This window comes from Oncorhynchus nerka, linkage group LG1 (assembly GCF_034236695.1).
Source record: "Oncorhynchus nerka isolate Pitt River linkage group LG1, Oner_Uvic_2.0, whole genome shotgun sequence".
NCBI classification, from domain to species: domain Eukaryota; kingdom Metazoa; phylum Chordata; class Actinopteri; order Salmoniformes; family Salmonidae; genus Oncorhynchus; species Oncorhynchus nerka.
This window is the reverse complement of record NC_088396.1, coordinates 46,500,181-46,526,852: the sequence shown is the minus strand read 5'-3', so window position 1 is coordinate 46,526,852 and position 26,672 is coordinate 46,500,181. Positions and strand designations below refer to the sequence as shown.

The 26,672-nt window shown below is 45.9% G+C and overlaps 1 pseudogene; it reads right to left on the bottom strand.

The window, feature by feature from the left end:
• The window catches only part of LOC115130455 (aryl hydrocarbon receptor-like), a 47,616-nt pseudogene that overhangs the window by 5,364 nt on the left and 15,580 nt on the right, over window positions 1-26,672 (bottom strand).

Sequence of the window (26,672 nt, the reverse complement as noted above, 5' to 3'; positions counted from 1 at the left end):
GTTAAATTGGCTGGACGTCATTTGGGTGGTGTACCATTCTTGATACACATGGGAAACTGTCGAGCGTGAAAAACACAGCAGCATTGCAGTTCTTGACACAAACTGGTGCACTTGGCACCTACTACCATACCCCCGTTCAAACGCACTTAAATCTTTTGTGTTGCTCATTCACCCTCTGAATGGCACACACACAATCCATGTCTCAATTATCTCAAGGCTTAACATTCCTTATTTAACCTGTCTGCTCCCCTTCATCTACACTGATTGAAGTGGATTTAACAAGTGACATCAATAAGGGATCATAGCTTTTACCTGGATTCACCTGGTCAGTCTGTCATGGAAAGAGCAGGTGTTCTTAATGTTTTGTATACTCAATGCATGAATATATAATCTATGTGGTCTCACCTTACTGTGGTTGGGGTGGTGTGGGATGTCAGAGGTCACCATGCCATTGGCCTCCAGTGAAGAGTGTCCAACCACAAGGATCTGCTCTACTGTAGCAGAGGGAGGAGGGCACTGCACCTGAGCCAAGGGAGGGGGCAGCTTCTCCTGCTGCAGCTGCTTGTGGTTCATCCTCTGGAAGGACGAAACGGCAGCCCCGGTCCCGTGGTGCTGCCCGTTCCCCCCATATGTACATCTGTTGATGGTATAGTCCATGGTGGGAACATCAGCCATAGTGTAATTCATACAAGCGTCTACGGTGGTGTGTGTGAGGAGAGGTACCTGGCCATCGTTAAGGCAGGGGTTGCTGTTCAGGATGGTTTCCCGAGAGGGGTTGCTGGTCAGGATGGTTTGCCCAGAGGGGTTGCTGTTCAGGGTGGTTTTCCCAGAGGGGTTGCTGTTCAGGGTGGTTTTCCCAGAGGGGTTGCTGTTCAGGGTGGTTTTCCCAGAGGGGTTGCTGTTCAGGGTGGTTTGCCCACAGGGGTTGCTGTTCAGGGTGGTTTTCCCAGAGGGGTTGCTGTTCAGGGTGGTTTGCCCAGAGGGGTTGCTGTGCAGGGTGGTTTGCCCAGAGGGGTTGCTGTGCAGGGTGGTTTGCCCAGGGGGGTTGCTGTTCTGGGTGGTTTGCCCAGGGGGGTTGCTGTTCTGGGTGGTTTGCCCAGGGGGGTTACTGTTCAGGGTGGTTTCCCCAGGGGGGCAGTAGCTATTGTCCTGCCATTGCTGTTTGCCAGCTGGGAGATGCTCTGTGTGTGTGTTTGGAATGCCACACACTCCGTTGAGCATAGCGCCTGGATGTTTGGCATGGCTGTGAGGGAGCGGTATCTGGACCAGGGCCTGCTGCTGCTGGAGGTAGTGTTGACGTTGGTGGGCTTGCCGCCAGTGATGGTCCCCATCCGGCTCTGATGCCTTTCCATTTAACAGAGTCTGGGGGGTGTGACAGTCATCAACCGGTACCCCTGTATTGGCTAGAATGTGTAGGGATGTCCATTCTCCATTTGTTCCTGGGATAGTGGAGGGTACCTGGTCCCCGTCCTCTGCCCCATCTGTCTTTGCCTCCAGGGAGTCGTGGATGTAGGACAGGATTTCATCGTTGGTCAGCAGGTCATCCAGGGTGGGAACCCGCTCAGGGTCCATCTCCACCCGGATCATCCTCTCGTCCAGCAGCAGCAGCTCCAGGTCCTCAGCGCTCAGTCCCAGGCCCTCCAAAGCCCCAAATAGTTCCCGTTGGAACAGTTCTCCCATTGCCTCCATCCCCATTCCGGTCCACCCCACCCCCCGGACCCCCCAGGGACAGGGAGTCCAGGGTCGCCAGCATAGGGTCGAAGCTCGACGCCGGTTCTGGAAGGCCCGGACCTACCACTCCATTGGACGACTCATCCCAGCCCTGGAGCAGGGCGGTGGGGTCGGAGTCAGAGAAACCGACCCGGTCTCCGAACAGACTGCCGTGGAAGGACAGCTGGGGCTCCAAGGTCGGCTGGCAGACATATACAGACTCAGCCTGACTCATCAGCGCCCCCAAGAGGGAGCCCGGGTCCAGGCCATCCCTGGACACCCTGTCAATCCGGCCCTTCTTGGACTTGTTGCCGTTCTTCTCGGAGCCCTGGGTGCTGTGGTTGAAGCGTCCAATTGGATGGCTGGACTGGTAGAGCAGGGCCTCTCCTGTGGCGAAGGTAAAGGGGAGGTGCATGGAACGTTTACGTAGGTGTTCGCCTCCTTCCTCCTCCCTAAAAGGATAGAAAACAGACAGTTCTCAGACTCTTTCTCGAACCCACTACCCTGGCATTTCAAGTACCATGACTCATCAGCGCCCCCCTAACTGAACTACAGAGCACCATGTTCTACTAGAACAGCTACAGAGGACCATGTTCTACTAACTGAAATACAGAGCACCATGCCTACTAACTAAACTACATAGCACCATGCCTACTAACTAAACTACAGAGAACCATGTTCTACTAACTGAAATACAGAGAACCATGTTCTAACTACATAGCACCATGCCTACTAACTAAACTACAGAGAACCATGTTCTACTAACTGAAATACAGAGAACCATGTTCTACTAATTGAAATACAGAGACCCATGCCTACTAACTAAACTACAGAGGACCATGCCTACAAACTAAACTACAGAGCACCATGCCTACTAACTGAACTAGAGGACCATGTTCTACTAACTGAGCTACATAGGACCATGTTCTACTAACTGAGCTACATAGGACCATGTTCTACTAACTAAACTACAGAGCACCATGCCTACTAACTGAACTACAGAGGACCATGTTCTACTAACTGAACCATGCCTACTAACTAAACTACAGAGCACCATGCCTACTAACTGAACTACAGAGCACCATGCCTACTAACTGAAATACAGAGGACCATGTTCTACTAACTAAACTACAGAGCACCATGCCTACTAACTAAAATACAGAGCACCATGCCTACTAACTAAACTACAGAGCACCATGCCTACTAACTGAAATACAGAGCACCATGCCTACTAACTAAACTACAGAGCACCATGCCTACTAACTGAAATACAGAGCACCATGCCTACTAACTAAACTACAGAGCACCATGCCTACTAACTGAAATACAGAGAACCATGTTCTACTAACTGAAATACAGAGGACCATGTTCTACTAACTGAACTACAGAGCACCATGCATACTAACTGAAATACAGAGGACCATGTTCTACTAACTAAACTACAGAGCACCATGCCTACTAACTAAACTACAGAGCACCATGCCTACTAACTAAACTACAGAGCACCATGCCTACTAACTAAACTACAGAGCACCATGCCTACTAACTGAAATACAGAGAACCATGTTCTACTAACTGAAATACAGAGGACCATGTTCTACTAACTAAACTACAGAGCACCATGCCTACTAACTGAAATACAGAGAACCATGTTCTACTAACTGAAATACAGAGGACCATGTTCTACTAACTGAACTACAGAGGACCATGTCCTACTAACTGAAATACAGAGGACCATGTTCTACTAACTAAACTACAGAGCACCATGTTCTACTAACTGAACTACAGAGGCACCATGCCTTCTAACTAACTGATCTACAGAGGACCATGTTCTACTAACTGAACTACAGAGTACCATGTTCTACTAGAACAGCTACAGAGAACCATGTTCTAACTAGAACAGCTACTACTAAGAGAACCATGTTCTACTAACTGAACTACAGAGGACCATGTACTAACTACAGAGCACCATGCCTACTAACTAAACTACAGAGCACCAGCTACAGAGGACCATGTTCTACTAACTGAGCTACAGAGGACCATGTTCTACTAACTGAACTACAGAGAACCATGTTCTACTAACTGAGCTACAGAGGACCATGCTACTAACTAACTACAGAACTACAGAGAACCATGTCTACTAACTATACAGAGAACCTCAACTACAGAGGACCATGTTAACTACTAGAACAGCTACAGAGGTTCTAGTAACTGAACTACTGAGGACCATGTTCTACTAGAACAGCTACAGAGGACCATGTTCTACTAGAACAGCTACAGAGGACCATGTTCTACTAGAACAGCTACAGAGGACCATGTTCTACTAACTGAACTACAGAGGACCATGTTCTACTGAGCTACAGAGGACAATGTTCTACTAACTGAGCTACAGAGAACCATGTTCTACTAACTGAGCTACAGAGAACCATGTTCTACTAACTGAGCTACAGAGGACCATGTTCTACTAACTGACCAGCAGAGGACCAGAGAACACCATGTTCTACTAACTGAGCTAACTGAACTACAGAGGACCATGTTCTACTACAGAACTACAGAGAGCTAACTGAGCTACAGAGAACCATGTTCTACTAACTGAGCTACAGAGGACCATGTTCTACTAACTGAGCTACAGAGAACCATGTTCTACTAACTGAGCTACAGAGGACCATGTTCTACTAACTGAGCTACAGAGGACCACATAATCCCTTCCTCCATCTGTGTTGTCTGATGTCATAACTGTGTCATAACTGTGTCCCTACATCTATGAGGACTGAGTATTTTCTGGCCAGGTGACCTGACAAGGAAAACGACTGTTCCTAGACAGTGACAGGGCCCAGGGGAGTGCACGTACATCAGAGGCCTCTGTGTGGCGATGATGTAGTCCGGTTTTCCGTTCTTGTACACCAGCCTGGCGTTGGCCTGGACCCACTTCCAGAGGTTGTCCTTGGTGAGGAGCCTGAACACGGTCAGACCGCTCTCCCCTGTCTTCATCACTGGAACCACAGGACACAGTTGTTTAGGATGGGCGGGTACACATTCATATTCAATTCAAGCTACAGCCCTAGTAGGCAGATGTGGCAACGGGTACAGTAGATTAGGAATCAGGTTCATGGATCAACTCTGAAGATATCTAACTAGGTACCATTGCCTGTTATATTTACTCTGTACTCTGGCAAGGAGTATAAGGCAATGGTAGATAGAAATCTAGAATCTAGAGCAAATTCCATAAGGCAGAGGGGGTAACTAGATGTACCCTGTAATATTGTGTTGGTAACTGCACTATATATTCAAAAGTATGTGATCATCCCTTCTTCAAATGAGTGGATTCGGCTATTTCAGCCACACCCGTTGCTGACAGATGTACAAAACTTGAGCACACAGCCATGCAATCTCCATAGACAAACATTGTCAGTAGAATGGCCTTACTGAAGAGCTCAGTGACTTTCAACGTGGCACCGTCATAGGATGCCACCTTTCCAACAAGTCAGTTCGTCAAGTTTCTGCTCTGCTAGAGCTGCCCCGGTCAACTGTAAGGGCTGTTGTTTTGAAGTGGAAATGTCTAAGAGCAACAACGGCTCAGCCGCGAAGCAGTAGGCCACACATCTGGCTAAAAGATTACTGTAGCTCTGTTGGAATCACTTTTATAGATACATTTGACACCTTCTGGAAACAGAAGACAGGAATGACGGAGTCCATCCAAATCATCTTGGTTGCTGGACTCTGTCCACGTATTTCAAGGCTGTGTTGAGACAATGACTTATCAATGACCCAAGACCAGCTCAGTTAATTCCTCGTCGTCATAATGCTGCAGCAAATGTACATTATCCCAGGGGCGTTGGCAGACACAATGTAAGTAACTTAATGTATGTCCTCCTAATTGCCCTGAATACTTGTTTATCCTACAGCTATTGAAGGCATGAATCATGTGCCTATGAATCAGAGTTACACTGTTAGCACTGAGACGGTGTGCTGTAGTAGGAAGTCCCGTTTGCAGCTCACTGTGCACTATCAGCTCCAATATAAATAACATGAACAAGTCTACTTCTGATAAGCTTCTCAGTAAAGCATTAAAAACAAACCAAGCAACCCAGAAAAGTGCTAAAAATAACCCATATTAACATATGCAGCCTAAGAAGCAAGGTTTGTGAAGTTAATATGACATCCATATTCTGAAACTCACTTAGATAATACCTTTGATGATACAGTGGTAGCAACACATGGTTATAACATCTACAGAAAAGACAGAAATGGCAACGGGGGAGGTGTTGCGGTCTATATTCAGAACCATATTCCTGTAAAGCTTAGAGATGATCTAATGTTAAATACTGTTGAAGTAATATGGCTACAGGCTATTCTGCCTCACCTAAAGCCCATTCTTGTGGGAAGCTGCAATAGACCACCAAGTGCTAGACCACACATGGATAACGTGTGAAATGCTTGATAATGTATGTGATATCAACAGAGAGGTATATTTTCTGGGAGAGGTCATATAATAAGCTTTGTAGTGATTCTTATGTTGATGATGTAAATCAAATTTGTTGGTCTGTGGTGTGTAATTAGGAGCAACCAGATGCTGCACTTGACAAATTATGTGACTAAACTAAATAGAAAGAAACTACACTATGAAACAAAAATAAATTATATAAAGAATGATAGTAAAAAGCTTTGGAGCACCTTAAATAACACTTTGGGAAAACGGCAAACTCGTCTCCATCATTGATTTAATCAGGTGGCTCATTCATCACAAAACCCACTGATTTTGCCAACCACTTTAATTACTTTTTCATTGGCAAGATAACTTAGGCATGACATGCCAGCAACAAAAGCTGACACTACACATCCAAGTATATCTGACCAAATTATGAAAGACAAGCGCTGTACTTTTGAATTCTGTTAAGTGAGTGTGGAAGAGGTGAAAAATCGTTGTTGTCTATCAACAATGACAAGCCACCGGGGTCTGACAATCTGGATGGAAAATTACTGAGGATGATAGTGGACGATATTGCCACTCCTATTTGACATATCTTCGATTTAAGCCTACTAGAAAGTGTGTTCCCTCAGGCCTAAAGGAAAGCAAAAGTCCTAACGCTAACCAAACCCCTTTACTGGCTCAAATAGCCGACCAACCAGCCTGTTACCAACCCTTAGTAAAAATGGTGTTTGACCAGATAAAATGCTATTTCACAGTAAACCAATTGACAACAGAATTTCAGCATGCTTTAGGGAAGAACATTCAACAAGCACAGCACTTACACAAATGGCTGATGATTGGCTGAGAGAAGTTGATGATAAAAATATTGTTGGGGCTGCTTTGTTGGACTTCAGTGCAGCTTTTGACATTATTGATAATAATCTGCTACTGGAAAAATGTATATGTGTTACTGCAAGAAAAAGTATTTGGACCCTTTGGAATTACCTGAATTTCTGCATAAATTGGTCATACAATTAGATCTGATCTTCATCTAATTCACAACAATAGACACAGTCTGCTTAAACTAATAACACACAAACAATTATACGTTTTCATGTCTTTATTGAACACACCATGTAAACATTCACAGTGCAGGGTGGGAAAAGTACGTGAACCCTTGCATTTAATAAGTGGTTGACTCTCCTTTGAACCAGGGTGTCTGTAGTGACGCCTCCAGCACTGAGATGCAGTGCCTTAGTCCTCTGCACCATTAGGGAGCCCAAAAGTGGGGAGAAGCTAAGATGGGGAGAAGTCTGTCCATAATAAAGCGCTGCTCTGCATTCTTAACAACACTATCATCAAGGCAGGTCCTACAGCCCTGGTTTTGTCGCACCTGGACTACTGTTCAGTCATGTCAGGTGCCACAAAGAGGGACTCGGGAAAATTGCAGTTGGCTCAGAACAGGGCAGCAAGGCTGGGCCTTACAAGTACAAGGAGAGCTAACATTAATGACATGCATGTCAGTCTCTCATGGCTCAAAGTGGAAGAGAGATTGACTTCATCATGACTTGTTTTTGTAAGAGGTGTTGACAAGCTGAATGTACTGAGCTGTCTGTTTGAAATACAAGCACACAGCTCGGACACCCATGCATACCCCACAAGACATGCCACCAGAGGTCACTTCACAGTCCCCAAGTCCAGAACAGACCATGGGAGGCGCACAGTACTACATAGAGCCATGACTACATGGAACTCTATTCCACATCAAGTAACTGATGCAAGCAGTAGAATCAGATAAAAATATTGTAGTATTTTGTATTGTAGATAAGTAGTGGTGTAATAATTTTATATGATGTACTGTTTTATATTTAGTTTTATATGTAATATAAGTGCTTTAATGTGTTCGGACCCCAGGAAGCAGCGAATGTGGATCCATAATAAATACAAATACACAAGATAACAGAACGGGACAGCGGAGTGCCGAAGCACAAAGCGCGTAAAAAATCATCTGTCCTCGGTTGCAACACTCACTACCAAGTTCCAAACTGCCTCTGGAGGCAACGTCAGCACAAGAACTGTTCGTCAGGAGCTTCATGAAATGGGTTTCCGTGGCCGAGCAGCCGCACACAAGCCTAAGATCACCATGAGCCATGCCAAGAATCGGCTAGAGTGTTGTAAAGCTCACTGCCATTGGACTCTGGAGCAGTAGAAAAGTGTTCTCTGGAGTGATGAATCACGCTTCACCATCTGGCAGTCCGACGGAAGAATCTGGGTTTGGCAGATGTCAGGAGAAACCTACCTGCCCCAATGCATAGTGCCAACTGTAAAGTTTGGTGGAGGAGGAATAATGGTCAGAGGCTGTTTTCATGGTTCAGGCTCCTTAACTCTGTAGCATACAATGACATTCTAGATGATTCTGTGCATCCAACTTTGTGGCAAGAGTTTGGGAAAGGCTCTTTCCTGTTTCAGCATGATAACCACATCGAACACCTTTGGAATGAATTGGAACACCGACTGCGAGCCAGGCCTAACGTCCAACATCAGTGCCCGACCTCACAAACGCTTGTGGTTGAATGGAAGAAAGTCCCCGTAGCAATGTTCCAACATCTAGTGGAAAGCCTTCCCAGACGAGTGGAGGCTGTTATAGCAGCAAAAGGGGGACCAACTCCATATTAATGCCCATGATTTTGGAATGAGATATTCGACGAGCAGGTGTCCACATACTATTTGTTGTAGTGTATATGGATTATTGCTGCTGATCATGTAGTGTATCTGTGGCCTATCCTATCCTCTAGCAGCTCTGCGGCTTTGCTCAATCTGCGCCGTAATCCACTGGGATTACTTGGGAAAGCTGTCCGAACTCTGTGACCACCATCTTTGACCTGGTCAGACCCGGCCTCACCAATGTTTTGAGGACAGAACCAATTCAACCCAATCCAAAATAAATACTCCCATCTTTGTATTTTTAGGTAGACATAATGGAGATGAGGCTTACTTCGGACATGGTTCTCAGCGCAGTACAACATATCCGCCGCATGGATAAACTGATACCCAGAGCCTCGCACCCGAAGTTCAGCTTCAGTATACCCAAGCACAATTTTCCCCCTGCAAAAGGGATGATGTCAATAAACAATTATTTTTCACATCATATAATAACCAGTACTACATAACAATAGCAGTATGACTGACAAATGACAGTCTATGCAATACTATTGTAATAGTAGTCTATTTATTTTGATGATTGCAACTGTCACCACAACATTATCATAATAACAGGGAAGTCAAAGTGAGCGTACTTTGCGTCGCAGGCCATGGGGGTGAAGTCCAGCTTGTGTTTGGTTCTGAAGGTCATGTTCTTGGTCCTGATCTCCAGGATGGAGGGGGGCTGGAGAGGCGTAGCGATGGCAAACAGGGCCAGCTGGGGCGGCGCCTTGACACTGTTTTCCTGCCGCTGGTTCTGACCACGCAGGAACTTCAGCCTGCCCTGCAGACTCAGGGCCTGGCGGGGAACGCAAACATTTTGTCTTAGACATGTATCTTTTCGTCTTCGATTGTCTGTGTTTGAATAGCTGTCCAAAGTCTATCCAACAACAATCTGATTTACATCCATCAAAATTATATTTCAACGTGTATATCACATCACCCTATGTCAATGTGTGAGCTTTCCTCTGAGTGAGCTTAAAATACTAATAGACCAACACTATTGGGAGGTTGTAGGCATTCGGTCGGGGTGAGGTGTCAATAACACCTACCAGGAAGCTGAGAGACTCACCAGGAAGCTGAGAGACTCACCAGGAAGCTGAGAGACTCACCAGGAAGCTGAGAGACCAGGAAGCTGAGAGACTCACCAGGAAGCCAGAGGAGTTGTCCAGGAGGCAGCGGAAGCGGCACACGAAGTTCCTCTCCAGGAAGGAGGAGTTCTCTGGTGGGAGCTGCTCAGGGTTATAGGTCACAGTGGTGCTGCTCTCCGGCTCCACATCTATGGATCAGAAGATATGACATGTTCAGACCAGGCTTTTATCATCAAAATCATCTAACCACCTATTGCACTATATTTGGAAACGATCCTCAAGATTACAGCATACAGGTCAGTCATGTAGAAACAGAACACAATGTGTGCAACTTCTCTAAGATGGTCATACAAACGGGTAATCAGTGACAATCTGATTATGTAATCTCATGAAATAATAATTATTTTTATGATAGTACAGGAATTCATCAACACAAAAAGCTAAATGAATAACAACATTGTTGACTGTGTGTCGACATGAATGTTTGGGCTTGAAAGAAAAGCTGACGTGAGGTGTCTGGCTTGGGTGTCAGCTGAGAGATGTGTCATGACACTTTAAACAAAGCCTTATTCAATATCCCTCAGCACATTCTAAATGCTAACTGTTCTGCTACTGTTCTTCTCTGTATTCTGTTTTGACCAGACTGTGTGCCCTGTCCTCAATGGGCGTGGTCTCCTGGCTCTGTTGAAAATACACTTATGTAATTAGCAGCAGAGGCTAATGTCGTCTTAGCTCGACATGTGACGGCTTCCTCTCTTGCAGGGGAAGAACAAATGTGCAACACCACCCACTAGTGGAGAGTTTAAGTCAGTGCAGAGGCCTGAGCCTTTCTTGAAAGTTTGAGTATTTATTGATTATAGATGTTTTATATAATGCATAATAATGAGTTATTATATACTTATGTAATGCATTACGCATACTTCATAAGGTGTTATAACTGCATTTGTAATGCATTATGCAGAGGGTATTCATAGGAAATGCTATTGAAAGTTCTGCATTAATTTCTATGATTGAATCTCTTAATGTTTTTTCATTGACGGAGGTGGTGTTTCAGGGTCTAACACGGAGGTGGTGTTTCAGGGTCTAACACAGAGGTGGTGTTTCAGGGTCTAACACGGAGGTGGTGTTTCAGGGTCTAACACGGAGGTGGTGTTTCAGGGTCTAACACGGAGGTGGTGATTCAGGGTCTAACGCGGAGGTGGAGTTTCAGTATTCTAACGCGGAGGTGGTGTTTCAGTATTCTAACAGAGAGGTGGTGTTTCAGGGTCTAACAGAGAGGTGGTGTTTTAGGGTCTAACAGAGAGGTGATGTTTTAGGGTCTAACAGAGAGGTGGTGTTTCAGGGTCTAACAGAGAGGTGGTGTTTCAGGGTCTAACAGAGAGGTGGTGTTTCAGGGTCTAACAGAGAGGTGGTGTTTCAGGGTCTAACACGGAGGTGGTGTTTCAGGGTCTAACAGAGAGGTGGTGTTTCAGGGTCTAACAGAGAGGTGGTGTTTCAGGGTCTAACATGGAGGTGGTGTTTCAGGGTCTAACATGGAGGTGGTGTTTCAGGGTCTAACATGGAGGTGGTGTTTCAGGGTCTAACATGGAGGTGGTGTTTCAGGGTCTATGGAGGTGGTGTTTCATGGAGGTGGTGTTTCAGGGTCTCAGAAGGGTCTAAGAGAGGTGGTGGGTCTAACAGAGAGGTGGTGTTTCAGGGTCTAACAGAGAGGTGGTGTTTCAGGGTCTAACAGAGAGGTGGTGTTTCAGGGTCTAACACGGAGGTGGTGTTTCAGGGTCTAACAGAGAGGTGGTGTTTTAGGGTCTAACAGAGAGGTGGTGTTTCAAGGTCTAACACGGAGGTAGGAAGTCACCTGAGGAGGACTTTCCCAGTGTGTCCATGATGGCAGGTGGGTTGAGGGCCCAGTGGAGGTTCCTCCTCAGCTCCTGCTGGTCCTCAGTGTGGACCAACTCATACACACTCTGATGCATAATATCAGTCTGAAGGAAAGAGAGAGAGAGGAAGAGGGAGGGGGGGAGAGAGCGAGGAAGAGGGGAGAGAGAGGGTGTAGGGAGAGCGAGGGGGTACGAAAGGAAGGAGGGATTATAGAGACATATCCATCACATGGAGGCAGTTAAAATAAAGATGGGAAGCATGCACAATACAGACACAAACAATGTCTAAACGATAGATCCTTATGTAAATTATATTATGGGAACTTCAGACACTATACTGCTACAGTGCATTCGGAAAGTATTCAGGCCCCTTCACTTTTTCCACATTTTTTTTAACGTTACAGCCTTATTCTGAAATGGGTTTAAAAAATACTCATCAATCTACACACAATACCCCATAATGACAAAGGGAAAACAGGTTTTTATAAAACATAAATAAAACAAAAATACCTTATTTACAGAGGTATTATGACCCTTTGTATGAGACTCAAAATTGAGCTCAGGTGCATCCTGTTTCCATTGATCATCCTTGAGATGTTTCTACAACTTGAATGGAGTCCACCTGTGGTAAATGCAAAAACCTGCTCCAAAGCGCTCAGGACCTCAAACTGGGGCGAAGGTTCAGAACAAGTCTCTGAATGTCCTTGGGTGGCCCAGCCAGAGCCCGGACTTGAACCCAATTGAACATCTCTGGAGAGACCTGAAAATAGCGACCCCCCCCCCCCCCATCCAACCTGACAGAGCTTGCGAGGATCTGCAAAGAAGAAGAATGGGAGAAACTCCCCAAATGCAGGTGTGCCAAGCTTGTAGCGTCATACCCAAGAAGACTCAAGGCTGTAATCGCTGCCAAAGTTATTTCAACAAGGGACTGAGTAAAGGGTCTGATTACTTATGTAAATTAGGATATTGGTTTGTCTTTTTATAAATTTGCAAAAATGTCTAAAAACGAAACAAAATGTGGAAAGTCAAGGGGTCTGAATACTCCGAATGCACTGTTTACTGAAGGAGTGACGTTATGTGAACATCGCTATGCTGAAGGAGTGACGTTATGGGAACATCGCTATACTGAAGGAGTGACGTTATGGGAACATCGCTATACTGAAGGAGTGACGTTATGGGAACATCGCTGTACTGAAGGAGTGACGTTATGGGAACATCGCTATACTGAAGGAGTGACGTTATGGGAACATCGCTATACTGAAGGAGTGACGTTATGGGAACATCGCTATACTGAAGGAGTGACGTTATGGGAACATCGCTATACTGAAGGAGTGACGTTATGGGAACATCGCTATGCTGAAGGAGTGACGTTATAGAACATCGCTATACTGAAGGAGTGACGTTATGGGAACATCGCTATACTGAAGGAGTGACGTTATGGGAACATCGCTATACTGAAGGGGTGACGTTATGGGAACATCGCTATACTGAAGGAGTGACGTTATGGGAACATCGCTATACTGAAGGGGTCTGTGAAATCTCTCCAAGATTGTGTTGAATTACCAGTGTCTCAGTGGGTGCTGAACTTCTCCAGAGCCTGAATGTCATACAGCAGACTGCATAATGTGTGAGAAGTGCTTCAATCCTTTGTGCCTCTTCACTATCTCCCCATCCCCCGCCATATTCCCATCCATCTCTGCAGGGTCTGTGATGCTGTGGTGCTGGTCAGGGCTGCTGCCCACTGCCCACTACCACGGCTGGTGGTCTCTTTCCACTAAAGGCCAAGCTATTAATAGACTGGTCTCACCCAGTCTCTCTCTGTGGACCTGCTGAGCAGAATCAGACTCCTCACCAAGCAGGTAGGGCCCAGACAACGGCCCCTGACAGTTCGCAGCAGACACCGCACGCAACCCTCAAACCCAACCATAACTCCAATGAATATTATTTTAATTTAAATCAGGTTTATCCAGATTAGTCTCATTGAGATCAAATCTAACCAATTATTTGATGCCATAGCATCTATAGGCATGTGTCTCTACAGGGGATCATTCTATGTTTTGTATTGCATGCAATTAATGATAAAAACCTCAAGCAGAGATGACCATGTGTCGATGGAGGATTATGCTTTAATGTTTGCAAACATGCATGTGAATGCTGCACCAGGCTGACCCAGCAGTAGAATTAATGCTATTAGTCAGTCAGGATCCCAGAGACGATCCAGCTGCCTCACCAGATGCCTGCTTGTATATTATGAATGAGCTGAGGCACAGAACACCCTGGTCATGCTTTAGGAATAGAACCTTCACTGGGGGTACGGAAAGGGAGGAGGGACAATCTGTACGGTACCTGGTGGAAGCCCAGGTAATCCTGAATGGTGTGAGAGGAGTAGAAAATGGTCCCGTCATTAGTGACCACCAGGACGAAGCCGTTCAGAGCCTGTATGTCAAACATGCACAAGATAACAAAAGATTGTTATACAACACAATGCAACTCACTGATGACAAGAGTCAGGAAAAAGCAGCTTTTAGTTTGTTTGCTCTCTAAAATTGGATGGTGGCGCCCCTATGGCAATTCAAATGGCAGACTGAGGACTCTTTTACTGAAGAATGTGTTTGTTTTCTATGATTGTGTTTTGCTTTTCGTGTATTGATGTGTATATTGATGTGTACTGATGTGTATATTGATGTGTACTGATGTATATATTGATGTGTACTGATGTGTGTACTGATGTGTATATTGATGTGTATATTGAGGTGTAGTAGGCTGTATCTCACTGTAGTAGGCTGCATCTCACTGTAGTAGGCTGTATCTCACTGTAGTAGGCTGTATCTCACTGTAGTAGGCTGTATCTCACTGTAGTAGGCTGCATCTCACTGTAGTAGGCTGTATCTCACTGAAGTAGACTGTAGGCTGCATCTCACTGTAGCAGGCTGCATCTCATTGAAGTAGACTGTAGGCTGCATCTCACTGTAGTAGACTGCATCTCACTGTAGTAGGCTGCATCTCACTGTAGTAGGCTGCATCTCACTGTAGTAGGCTGCATCTCACTGTAGGCTGCATCTCACTGTAGTAGACTGTAGGCTGCATCTCACTGTAGTAGGCTGCATCTCACTGTAGTAGGCTGTATCTCTGTATCTCACTGTAGTAGGCTGCATCTCACTGTAGTAGGCTGCATCTCACTGTAGTAGGCTGTATCTCACTGTAGTAGGCTGCATCTCACTGTAGTAGGCTGCATCTCACTGTAGGCTGCATCTCACTGTAGTAGGCTGTATCTCACTGTAGGCTGCATCTCACTATAGTAGGCTGCATCTCACTGTAGTAGGCTGCATCTCACTGTAGTAGGCTGCATCTCACATCTGCACTGTAGTAGGCTGCATCTCACTGTAGTAGGCTGCATCATCTCACTGTAGTAGGCTGCATCTCACTGTAGTAGGCTGCATCTCACTGTAGTAGGCTGCATCTCACTGTAGTAGGCTGCATCTCACTGTAGTAGGCTGCATCTCACTGTAGTAGGCTGCATCTCACTGTAGTAGGCTGCATCTCACATTAGACTGCTTCACTGTAGTAGGCTGCATTCCATTAGGCTTAGTCTTTCCATTAGGCTTAGTCTTTCCATTAGGCTTAGTCTTTCCATTAGGCTTAGTCTTTCCATTAGGCTTAGTCTTTCCATTAGGCTTAGTCCTTCCTTTCTTAGCAGACCCAGTTCCACAACGGGGTAAAGGGGGCTTAGCCTCCTCAGTTGTTTTAGTTTTATGTCCCTATAAAAACAGCAACAATTTTCAAATGATTGAGTGACAGGTTGGCTCAAAATCTGTATCTCCGCTGCACTGTGTCAGCACAATGGACAGAGCGTGTTGCTGTGTTTGTAGGGGGGGTATGGAAAGCCACGGGGCAGTTAGGTAGGACTCCTTTGTGTTTCCATCTGTGGTAGGCTCAGTGAATAAAGGGATATGCCCCCGCCTGTTATTTTGTATGTATTTATAAAGGGCTGGGTCAAGTTTACCATTGAAGCTCCTTCCCTCAACTCTGCCTCACCATTACAGAGTTTAGTTAGCTTCTTAGCTAGCTGTAAAAAGCTTTAGTGTTATTAGCCTTAGCCTATTTAGCTAGCTCAAACCAGCTAATTTCCCAGTGCCACAATGGATATCAAAAATTGGCTTCGCCAAAGTACCCAAACAAAAAAAGGAGAGAGATGAGCAGCAGCATCATTCCACCGAAGCCGCCACCATGCCGATGCCATGATGCTGCCAAGCAACGATGCTGCCGAGCGGCAGCTAGCTCTGCGGGAAGAGTCTACCCACCAATCCGCAAGGATAATGGCTCCACAGCGCGCTCCACCTCCCGATTCTTCCTAACGATCTTAGAACAAAGGAGCCAGCCCAGGTTAGCCTAGAATCATCATAACCTGGCCGCAGGTTCTCTGTCCATAAACATTCATTAAATAGCAACTGGTTCATAGGAATAGAGTAGCTGGAACACTGTTACTGCAGAATTCAATATAATTCCAATGCAAGAACCCAAATGAAGCCCCTGGGTATAGCTACATATCAGTATGTTTCATCATAGAAATAGATCCATTCTACTATGGTTTTCTTGGTAGCCTATGGGTTTTCTTGGTAGCCTAGGGGTTTTCTTGGTAGCCTAGGGGTTTTCTTGGTAGCCTAGGGGTTTTTGTGGTTGTAAACGGAACTGGACGTAATAGTAGGCTGGCATTGCTTAATTGACTACGAGTAAAATTTGATGCACAGAAATGTATTGTCCGATACTCGTGAGCGGCATGGTTCTCCAGGTTGAAAGTGGGCTTATAGGCCTTTTTGTTTGGCAAGACAGCTGTGCATGGCTGTATCTCACTGTAGGAGGCTGTAGGCTGCATCTCACTGTAGTAGGCTGTGTCTCAGGGTAGTAGGCTGTAGGCTGCATCTCACTGCAGTAGGCTGTAGGCTGCATCTCACTGTAGTAGGCTGCATCTCACTGTAGTAGGCTGCATCTCACTGTAGTAGACTGTAGGCTGCATCTCACTGTAACAGGCTGTAGGCTGCATCTCACTGCAGTAGGCTGTAGGCTGCATCTCACAATAGTAGGATGCATCTCACTGTAGTAGACTGTAGGCTGCATCTCACTGTAGTAGACTATAGGCTGCATCTCAGTGTAGTAGACAGAATCTCACTGTAGTAGGCTGCATCTCACTGTAGTAGGCTGCATCTCACTGTAGTAGGCTGTATCTCACTGAAGTAGACTGTAGGCTGCATCTCACTGTAGCAGGCTGCATCTCATTGAAGTAGACTGTAGGCTGCATCTCACTGTAGTAGAGGCTGCATCTCACTGTAGTAGGCTGCATCTCACTGTAGTAGGCTGCATCTCACTGTAGTAGGCTGCATCTCACTGTAGTAGACTGTAGGCTGCATCTCACTGTAGTAGGCTGCATCTCACTGTAGTAGGCTGTATCTCACTGTAGTGGGCTGTATCTCACTGTAGTAGGCTGCATCTCACTGTAGTAGGCTGCATCTCACTGTAGTAGGCTGTATCTCACTGTAGTAGGCTGCATCTCACTGTAGTAGGCTGCATCTCACTGTAGTAGGCTGCATCTCACTGTAGTAGGCTGTATCTCACTGTAGTAGGCTGCATCTCACTAGTAGGCTGTAGGCTGCATCTCACTGTAGTAGGCTGCATCTCACTGTAGTAGGCTGCATCTCACTGTAGTAGGCTGCATCTCACTGTAGTAGGCTGTATCTCACTGTAGTAGGCTGCATCTCACTGTAGTAGGCTGCATCTCACTGTAGTAGGCTGCATCTCACTGTAGTAGGCTGTATCTCACTGTAGTAGGCTGCATCTCACTATAGTAGGCTGCATCTCACTGTAGTAGGCTGCATCTCACTGTAGTAGGCTGCATCTCACTGTAGTAGGCTGCATCTCACTGTAGTAGGCTGCATCTCACTGTAGTAGACTGCATCTCACTGTAGTAGACTGCATCTCACTGTAGTAGGCTGCATCTCACATTAGGCTTAGTCTTTCCATTAGGCTTAGTCCTTCCATTAGGCTTAGTCTTTCCATTAGGCTTAGTCTTTCCATTAGGCTTAGTCTTTCCATTAGGCTTAGTCCTTCCTTTCTTAGCAGACCCAGTTCCACAACGGGGTAAAGGGGGCTTAGCCTCCTCAGTTGTTTTAGTTTTATGTCCCTATCATTTTCAAATGATTGAGTGACAGGTTGGCTCAAAATCTGTATCTGCTGCACTGTGTCAGCACAATGGACAGAGCGTGTTGCTGTGTTTGTAGGGGGGTGGAAAGCCACGGGGCAGTTAGGTAGGCTTTGTGTTTCCATCTCAGTGAATAAAGGGATATGCCCCGCCTGTTATTTTGTATGTATTTATAAAGGGCTGGGTCAAGTTTACCATTGAAGCTCCTTCCCTCAACTCTGCCTCACCATTACAGAGTTTAGTTAGCTTAGCTAGCTGTAAAAAGCTTTGGTGTTATTAGCCTTAGCCTATTTAGCTAGCTCAAACCAGCTAATTTCCCAGTGCCACAATGGATATCAAAATTGGCTTCGCCAAAGTACCCAAACAAAAAGGAGAGAGATGAGCAGCAGCATCATTCCACCGGCCGCCACCATGCCGATGCCATGATGCTGCCAAGCAACAGGCCGAGCGGCAGCTAGCTCTGCGGGAAGAGTCTACCCACCAATCCGCAAGGATAATGGCTCCACAGCGCTCCACCTCCCGATTCTTCCTAACGATCTTAGAACAAAGGAGCCAGCCCAGGTTAGCCTAGAATCATCATAAGAGGTTCTCTGTCCATAAACATTCATTAAATAGCAACTGGTTCATAGGAATAGAGTAGCTGGAACACTGTTACTGCAGAATTCAATATAATTCCAATGCAAGAACCCAAATGAAGCCCCTGGGTATAGCTACATATCAGTATGTTTCATCATAGAAATAGATCCATTCTACTATGGTTTTCTTGGTAGCCTATGGGTTTTCTTGGTAGCCTAGGGGTTTTCTTGGTAGCCTAGGGGTTTTCTTGGTAGCCTAGGGGTTTTCTTGGTAGCCTAGGGGTTTTTGTGGTTGTAAACGGAACTGGACGTAATAGTAGGCTGGCACTTAATTGACTACGAGTAAAATTTGATGCACAGAAATGTATTGTCCATCTCGTGACTGGTTCTCCAGGTTGAAAGTGGGCTTATAGGCCTTTTGTTTGGCAAGACACTGTGCATGGCTGTATCTCACTGTAGGAGGCTGTAGGCTGCATCTCACTGTAGTAGGCTGTGTCTCAGGGTAGTAGGCTGTAGGCTGCATCTCACTGCAGTAGGCTGTAGGCTGCATCTCACTGTAGTGCTGCATCTCACTGTAGTAGGCTGCATCTCACTGTAGCATCTAGACTGTAGGCTGCATCTCACTGTAGCAGGCTGTAGGCTGCATCTCACTGCAGTAGGCTCTGCACTAGTAGGATGCATCTCACTGTAGTAGACTGTAGGCTGCATCTCACTGTAGTAGACTATAGGCTGCATCTCAGTGTAGTAGACAGAATCTCACTGTAGTAGGCTGCATCTCACTGTAGTAGGCTGCATCTCACTGTAGACGGCTGCATCTCACTGTAGAAGGCTGCATCTCACTGTAGTAGGCTGCATCTCACTGTAGTAGGCTGCATCTCACTGTAGTAGGCTGCATCTCACTGTAGTAGGCTGCATCTCACTATAGTAGACTGCATCTCACTGTAGTAGGCTGCATCTCACTGTAGTAGGCTGTATCTCACTGTAGTAGGCTGTATCTCACTCTAGTAGACTGTAGGCTGCATCTGACTGTAGTAGACTGTAGGCTGCATCTCACTGTAGCAGGCTGCATCTCACTGTAGCAGTCTGTAGGCTGCATCTTACTGTAGTAGACTGTAGGCTGCATCTCACTGTAGGCTATGTTCTGGTTATCTGGATCTCCTTTCATCTTTTGTATACCGTTTGTTTACTGTTAATGTAACTAGCCTAAATGTAGATTGTGTCATGTCTTAAATCTGACATGTTATTTACTAGGCCTTCTATTTAGTACCGCTGCTTTATTCTGTTCTCATTCATTCGTTTGCATCACAGTTGTGTCAGTATTCTAAGCCAAACTGCTACTCAGTATGTTTGTTTCAATGCATGAATAACTAGGCTATTACTTTCAGCATTTAGTTTGCATTATTTTGGTAAGACATCTGTGGGTACGGCTGTATTCACATAGGGACTTTGTAATATGTGAATTACCCTATCTATCCTGTAGCCTATATTCATTACCAAAAGGCGTGTGGTGTGTAGGCCGCAGTCCATTGTGCTGCTACAGATTTCGCTCTATCCTGTCACTTAAAAAACACTTAACCAATGGTCTCAGAGTCTGGGCATTTGAACTTTATGTTTATTGTGAAATATGCAGAATTCAATACAATTCCAATGCGAGAACCGATTTCAACTGCCCCCTTAGTCCCTTTATCCTGGTACCTTGTCTGGTTCTTCCTGAGTATTTTCATATCTCTGGGTTCTGTTCCAACATGCATCTCAAACAGACTTCGATATGTTTTATATTTACTGAATTTAGCTTAACGAGACATTTTTTGATTACTTAAGCAACATGTGACGGTAATGGTTGTGAGGTGTCCTACAGGGATATTGGTGGACTCTGCACCCTGGAGTGGATGAGGGGTTGTCAGTGTGCTACATGCAAGAAGGGTTTGTTCTGAACTGGGGAGAGACACAAATAATGTCAGGAATAAAAGATAGATGGATTAGTCACTCATTTGTTTTATCCCAAACAGGAACAGCTGGTCCCATGTTTCCACCCCACTAAACACACTCCCACGTACACAGGAACATTTTGTAAACAAATGCACAAACATACAACCATGTCTACCTTACTCAAACAAAACAGACATTAGCATGTTCATCCATCACCTGATTTGTTAACACACCACACACACACACACCACACACACACACACACACACACACACACACACACACACACACACACACAGTGCAATGGGTGCATCCACAGAAAGTAGCCTCAGTCTTCCCAGGGGCTGAACCATGACTAAGGCATGTCATGTTGCTCTTTTACTAATAATCAATGATTCACCCCAATTATCTACAGCACATCCTCTCTGTGTGTAAGCAGTCCAGTGAAACATAAACACTATCATGTCAGCTTGGATAGTTTGTACACCATCTTGTAAGTAATTAGCCAACTTCCAAGGTCTAATGTACCAGGCATTCAGCCTTTTTTAAGTGAAATGAATGTAACAAGCCCCTAGTGGCAGATCCCATATGAACACAGTTGAACTCTTGAAATCATAGAACCACAATGTGTGCAAACTAGGTTATAGACTTCCTGGTTGAACAGAAAAGAGACCAGAATCCCAATCGCTTTGCATTTTTGCATGCTGGTACAGTACCAAAACTTACAGGATCTGTCTGCATTCTGCAGAACTACTTTCCCGAATGGTGGAGGGTGTCAGGCTACTTTCCCGCACGGTGGAGGGTGTCAGGCTACTTTCCCACATGGTGGAGGGTGTCAGGCTACTTTCCCACATGGTGGAGGGTGTCAGGCTACTTTCCCACACGGTGGAGGGTGTCAGGCTACTTTCCCACATGGTGGAGGGTGTCAGGCTACTTTCCCGCACCTTGGAGGGTGTCAGGCTACTTTCCCACATGGTGGAGGGTGTCAGGCTACTTTCCCGCACCTTGGAGGGTGTCAGGCTACTTTCCCGCACCTTGGAGGGTGTCAGGCTACTTGCCCACATGGTGGAGGGTGTCAGGCTACTTGCCCACATGGTGGAGGGTGTCAGGCTACTTTCCCGCACCTTGGAGGGTGTCAGGCTACTTTCCCGCACCTTGGAGGGTGTCAGGCTACTTTCCCGCACCTTGGAGGGTGTCAGGCTACTTTCCCACCTTGGAGGGTGTCAGGCTACTTTCCCACATGGTGGAGGGTGTCAGGCTACTTTCCCAAACCTTGGAGGGTGTCAGGCTACTTGCCCACATGGTGGAGGGTGTCAGGCTACTTGCCCACATGCTGGAGGGTGTCAGGCTACTTTCCCGCACCTTGGAGGGTGTCAGGCTACTTTCCCACATGGTGGAGGGTGTCAGGCTACGTTCCCACATGGTGGAGGGTGTCAGGCTACTTTCCCACATGGTGAAGGGTGTCAGGCTACTTTCCCACATGGTGGAGGGTGTCAGGCTACTTTCCCACATGGTGGAGGGTGTCAGGCTACTTGCCCACATGGTGGAGGGTGTCAGGCTACTTTCCAGCACCTTGGAGGGTCTCAGGCTACTTGCCCACATGGTGGAGGGTGTCAGGCTACTTGCCCACATGGTGGAGGGTGTCAGGCTACTTTCCCGCACCTTGGAGGGTGTCAGGCTACTTTCCCACATGGTGGAGGGTGTCAGGCTACTTTCTCACATGGTGGAGGGTGTCAGGCTACTTTCCCACATGGTGAAGGGTGTCAGGCTACTTTCCCACATGGTGGAGGGTGTCAGGCTACTTTCCCACATGGTGGAGGGTGTCAGGCTACTTTCCCACATGGTGGAGGGTGTCAGGCTACTTTCCCACATGGTGAAGGGTGTCAGGCTACTTTCCCACATGGTGAAGGGTGTCAGGCTACTTTCCCACATGGTGGAGGGTGTCAGGCTACTTTCCCACATGGTGGAGGGTGTCAGGCTACTTTCCCACATGGTGGAGGGTGTCAGGCTACTTTCCCGCACCTTGGAGGGTGTCAGGCTACTTTCCCACATGGTGGAGGGTGTCAGGCTACTTTCCCACATGGTGGAGGGTGTCAGGCTACTTTCCCACATGGTGGAGGGTGTCAGGCTACTTGCCCACATGGTGGAGGGTGTCAGACTTCTGTGGGACTACTTTGAGTATAAGAGGTGGTCTGAGTCTATTTTCAACAATGACAGTGAGAGGTGAAAACTCTATTTTCCACCTCCTCTCCTGATGTAAATAATGGATGACCTCACAGCTCCTCTACAATTCACTACTAAGTGTCTGATGTCGAACCACAAAGAGAGAAATCTTCACCGCTCCCCTTCTCCGCTTCTTCCCCTAACCTCGCCTTTTCGTCCCGCCTCCCTGTCTTTTAAAATGTCCCGTGGCTGTTATCTCAATCTGAATAAAATATTTCCTCCTTCCCGGAATAAGCTTTCATGCTTCATTACTAACACATTGGAGAGATGTAGGTTTATCATAACAATGAAACTTCGCTCATAGGGCAGGGATGTCTGGCAGACTGTTTCCTCTGTTCTGCTCTGGAATTCCACTGTGCTGCACATACAACAGGGGAACTGGACTGGAAAATCAATGACTCTGGCTTATCCAAAAGAGATCTGGCAGCCAACTAGATCACTCTCCACTCAATCACACATACAGAGAAACAACATGAAAATAGCTCCCTAGAAATTGTGATAGAATCGTAAACTAAATGAAATGATAATGTATGACAAAATGATGGGAGTATTGCAGTGTATTATGGGAATTGATAACCGGAGATACAAACAAGCTGTTACATTTTTGGATTTAAGACAAAGTGAGGCCAGTGAGTTATGGGGTATATCCAACACTTCATCACTGGATATTAAGCCTTGTAATTAATTACCAAAAGCAAATACTGTTGTTTTTATCTTTAAAGATTCCACATGCCTTTTAGCACTGACCTGCAGCAACAGTTCTCCTTCGGGCAGCCAACTGTCCTCCAATCCTGTGGCTTTGCTGTTGTCAGCGCTGCCACCACTGCAAGTACAGTTCTTCAGGGCAACTGCAGACAGAGAGACACAGAGAGAGAAAAAGAGAAGAGGGAGGGAGAGAGAGGCAAGAGTGAGGAAGAGAGAGAGGAGAGGAAAGAGGGGAGGGAGGGATAGAGAGACAGACGCTTTAGACTTGTAATAATGTTTACAAAGCACTGCTGTGAATGTCAGAAAGCTTTATGTTCAGTGCACTGTATGCAGGACAGGATTGTAGCTCATTAAAGTTTCATCAAATAGCATCTTAAAAATTCCGATCCACATCCAGGCCTTTTATCTTTGCCTAACCTGGTTACGTCATAATGGCTTGGGAACCAACACGTCAGCAAGTTCATGGTCTAAAATAAGAATGTGAGGTCATCATGCTCAGCGTTCTAAACAGACTCTGTTCTGCGAGATGGGACCTCCTATAACAGGATGCATGGAGCTTATTGCCTATTCTTCACAGTGTGATGTTTCACCCATATGTTTTGTGGTCTGTCACCTCAAGACTCATGGTATGCCCCTACGTGGTCTGTCACCTCAAGACTCATGGTATGCCCCTACGTGGTCTGTCACCTCAAGACTCATGGTATGCCCCTACGTGGTCTGTCACGTCAAGACTCATGGTAATGCCCCTACATGGTCTGTCACCTCAAGACTCATGGTATGCCCCTACGTGGTCTGTCACCTCAAGACTCATGGTAATGCCCCTACGTGGTTTGTCACCTCAAGGCTCATTTCAGTTGAATGCATTCAGTTGCATGACTAGGTATCCCCCTTTCCCTTTATGTGGTGTTACAAACATATTCAATCACTGATCTGTAACTGTTCTAAAAGTAGTCTTTCAGTAGCAGCACACAACAAAAGTCTTTGGAAAATTCTAAGTCGTCCAACAGTGGGGAGTGAAATTAAATGCAAATTGAAACATCTTCGACACGCAATGATATTCAACAAACACACTGACACCTAATTTATTGTGAATACTGTAGCAGAATTGAGAGAGAGAGAGAGAACACAGAGAGACAGAAAACAGCATTGCAGGAGAAGCAACACACAGAGAGAGACAGTTTCGCATTAACGCTGCATCAGAGTGAAATGAGGTGGCAACTCCTTTGCACTTCACTGCTCGCCAAGCTAATCCCTCTCTCCCTTCTTCCCACTCCCGTGCTCCTCCTTGCCACTTCCCCTCACCCACACTCTCTCTCGGTTCATCTATCCTCATTGGCTCCAGCAGCTTAGTGGTTCCAGAACCGATCTGGAGGGGCAGAACAAGCATTAAGCGCAATATGATCCATTGCAATAGCTCGCCAAACACTTGTCTCAACTCCACGGTCACATTAAACTGAAGAACCATGCAGAGAGCTTATGCAGAGAGCTGAGACACTGAGTACATTGAAGACTGCTGGGTGTGTGGTTGCGGCTACAGTAAGGTAAAACTAAAAGTCAGATTCTCTGAGCACCGTAGCACCTTTAGGTGTAAAAACTTGACATACACAGATGCTGCCCACTTTTGTTTAGAAGCGATCCACCTTATTTCGCCCCTTCGCTATATTGGCATCGAACACGTCCACCTCCCTAGGACAGGGAGTGACCGTGACAATTTAAAACAAGAGACCGCATGGATGTTTAATTTAAAGACCTTCGCTCCCTATAGTCTGAATGTTGAGTTTAATCTGAAACCATTTCTGTTATCTTTTCTAAATCAATGTGTATACTAGGCTATTTATGATGAAATTGTAGGCCATCTGTGATCATTGTATATCCATTCGTGCATTTATTTCTCTATATTATCTGTATATTGACCAATGATATCAGGCCATAGCCGGCCATGATTATGAACACCTATCAAAATCTATACTGGTGATCTGCAGTGTATTGAAACCCTGATGAAGACAACTTGCTGTCGAAACGTTGGAAAATACATAATTGCATCGGAGAAATTATTATGCAGTGTTTCCTTTTCATTTAAAGTACAGCTACAGATGAACAAGTCAGGACAGCTACAGATGAACAGGTCAGGACAGCTTCAGATGAACAGGTCAGGACAGCTATAGATGAACAGGTCAGGACAGCTACAGAAGAAGAGGTCAGGACAGCTACAGAAGAAGAGGTCAGGACAGCTACAGAAGAAGAGGTCAGGACAGCTATAGATGAAGAGGTCAGGACAGCTACAGATGAACAGGTCAGGACAGCTACAGATGAACAGGTCAGGACAGCTATAGATGAACAGGTCAGGACAGCTATAGATGAACAGGTCAGGACAGCTACAGGTGAACAGGTCAGGACAGCTATAGATGAACAGGTCAGGACAGCTATAGATGAACAGGTCAGGACAGCTATAGATGAACAGGTCAGGACAGCTATAGATGACCAGGTCAGGACAGCTATAGATGAACAGGTCAGGACAGCTACAGAAGAAGAGGTCAGGACAGCTACAGGTGAACAGGTCAGGACAGCTACAGATGAACAGGTCAGGACAGCTATAGATGAACAGGTCAGGACAGCTATAGATGAACAGGTCAGGACAGCTATAGATGAACAGGTCAGGACAGCTATAGATGACCAGGTCAGGACAGCTATAGATGAACAGGTCAGGACAGCTACAGATGAACAGGTCAGGACAGCTACAGATGAACAGGTCAGGACAGCTACAGATGAACAGGTCAGGACAGCTATAGATGAACAGGTCAGGACAGCTATAGATGAACAGGTCAGGACAGCTATAGATGAACAGATCAGGACAAAGTGGGGGGACTTAGAAGTTGGCCTGACTTCTGGTCTGATAACCTCATAAGTTTTACTGTTAAGCTATAACACTATACTAACTAGTCTTATATACAATGGGCCATGCCATGTTCTACACATTTCTACAGAAGAGACACAGAACTGTATGATTTCCAAGCAAAAACCATGACGTTTCAGCTTCAGAGAGCTGTCTACTCAATCAATCCATTGAGTCAGTGTCTCATTGATTCAATGACCGAACCCAACGAACAGAGAAGAAATAACGGCAGAATTTAAAAGAACCCAACGAACAGAGAAGAAATGGGAGAATGAAAGAAAAGTCTGGAATACTGATGATGTCATGGGAATAGGACCTTTACGACGACCCGTACTGTGACCTGCAACAACCTCTGACCGCTAAGGCGA